Source organism: Gossypium hirsutum, chromosome D11 (genome assembly GCF_007990345.1).
Source record: "Gossypium hirsutum isolate 1008001.06 chromosome D11, Gossypium_hirsutum_v2.1, whole genome shotgun sequence".
In the NCBI taxonomy this organism is placed as follows: Eukaryota; Viridiplantae; Streptophyta; class Magnoliopsida; order Malvales; family Malvaceae; genus Gossypium; species Gossypium hirsutum.
In genome coordinates this window covers 48,812,555-48,815,132 of record NC_053447.1, presented here as the reverse complement: position 1 = coordinate 48,815,132, position 2,578 = coordinate 48,812,555, and positions in this window count along the sequence as shown.

Genomic DNA, 2,578 nt, shown 5'->3' with positions numbered 1-2,578 from the left:
GAAGATGAAGTTGTCAGCACTTATACTGTTAACTAGGCAGTCCAGCTTGTTTAAAAAGGTATCGTTAGCGACGTAAGTTTTGTTTAGTAGTTTCATCAACGCATTACGATGTGTCTCCGAACTTAAGAGTAAAGCCAACACTGAGATGTGAGCCAGTTGCTTATGTAGCTATTATACAACGCTGTACTCGCTGTGCTTTAAGAATTTCAGGAATTCCCTAGCCTCGTTCTCAGTTACCGACTCGTTGATAGGTGATTCAAGTCTAGCTGCATTTTCTTTCTTTTGTTCAACTTCCAGGGCTTTTCCTTTCACGGGTTTCGCTCTTGAATTCGCTGGATTGTAGCATTTCCCACTACGCGTATAAAAGCCTACACTTTGCCCTCCTCTGAAGTGTTTACCGGGTTCTCCTCTCCTAGGATTGTCACGTTGCAATCATAGTTTCAAGGAACCCTTTTACTATCCTTGTAGGGAAATGATACAGGTTTCTGGATTATAACTGTCAGTGCCATTTGTATTCCCGCTTCATTGTTTCTTGGTTGCGAAATAATCACCACCGGGTGATTAACCTTTTGGGCCCTTTTTGTTGATCCCTCCTCTGAGGCATAAACCTTATCTTTTTCTGATCCTTTGATTTCTTCATAAAATACCATGTCTTTATTGTCCATCAAATTTTGCACTGTGGTCCTAAACTCAGTGCATTCTTGGATGTCATGACCCTCATCGGCATGGAACTCACAATATTTTTTTACTCCTTTGAGCCTTTCCTATGAATCTTGTGTGATTAAATCTCTATTGACCGTTAGTTTCCAAAACCATCTCAGCGGGGTTTTTTACTTTTGCAACGTCAGCTTTGATTCTTTTCCCTCCACTCTCGATTATCGCATTTACCATTTTATCAGAATGATTAGGTAACAGATTTCCTGCCACATTAGGTCCTAATGGGTCGTCGAACTTTACGATACCCATCTTAATGAATCTTTCGACCAAATTTTTAAACGTAGTGCAGTTCTCGATCGAGTGCCCCATTATCCCTGCATGGTACTCACATTGGGCGTTTGCATCATACCGTTTTGGAAACGGGGGTTACATGGGTTTTAGATAGAAAGGGGCTACCACATGTGCATCAAAGAGATTCTGATACAGCTCCCTATATGTTATCGAAATAGGTGTATATTGGAGTCTTTCCGTGTTTGACCTTGGGTTGGGTTTTTGCCTTAAGGGGCCATGATGACTAGTGGTTACCATCCTTGATGGGCCAACGGTAATTGGTTTCGAATAACCGTTGTTGTATGTGCTTACATTATTCACCTTATTTTTCTTCATCCTTGAGGTCGGTCTTTTAGAGTTTTCCCCCGTGTTTATCTTACCACTTCTTACTGTATTTTCAATCATTTCACCGGACATTACTATATCCAAGAACCTCTTAGTAGAGCTTCCCAATATATAGTTGATGAACGGGGCTTTTAAAGTGTCGATGAAAAGCATTGTGGTTTCCTTTTCCAGAAAAGGCGGCTGGACTTGCATTGCCACCTCTCTCCATCTTTGGGCATATTGCCTGAAGCTCTCATTTTGTTTCTTCTCTATATTCTGCAACGTGATTCTGTCAGGTGTCATGTCCGTCACATGACTATATTGCTTAATAAAAGCTTGCGCCAAGTCTTTCCATGAATTAAGCTTGGCGCGACTCAATTGGTTGTACCATTTGGTTGCAGACTCGATCAGACTGTCCTTGAAGCAGTGGATTAACAGTTGATCATTATTGACATATCTTGTCATCCTTCGACAGAACATAGTGATGTGAGCTTCAAGACAGCTAGTCCCATTATACTTTTCAAACTTTAGCATTTTGAACTTAGGTGGGAGCACTAAATCGGGGACCCAACTCAAATCTTTAGCATCGATCCCACAATGGTAATCAACGTTTTCTATTGCTCTAAATTTCTCTTCTAGCCATCTACATCGGTCTTCAAGTTGTTTTGGCAGATCTACTCTTGCCTTTTTCATTTCTGCCACATCATCGAGATTAGGGACAATGGGATTAGTTGGATTATCCCCTGGATTAGAAATCGTGCCTATTGGAAAGTTCATTGGTGCCAAGACACCAGTCTGATATTAGGATCTGATGGTGACAGGTACCCTTTGTGGGTACACATTTGGTTGTGCTTGGTTGTTTGTTGGGGTAAAGCCTAGAGGATAGACAGGGTCTTCATGATCGTCTCTAGAATTGACTATAGGACTTTTCCCTTTATCATACCCTCCAGCCATTAACTGCGTTAATTGGCTCATCAAACTTCTTTGGGATTTAAGCATCTGATCTCTCATGTCTTGTTGAATTTTAGCTAATTGTTCTTACATCTGATCTTCCATATCTCTTTTCAATTGTTCCAACCTTTCCAATATTTGATCCATTGCTTTTTTCTTGTGACGGGTACCGTAGTGATATTTGGTTGGAGGATTTTCATTGGTTTCCAGGGTAATTGTCATAATTTTAACTAATTAAGGTCTTTTTATGCATATGATGTAATGTAGATGAATGAATGAAAAAAGAGCCATTGATTTTGATTCAATTTCATTAGAA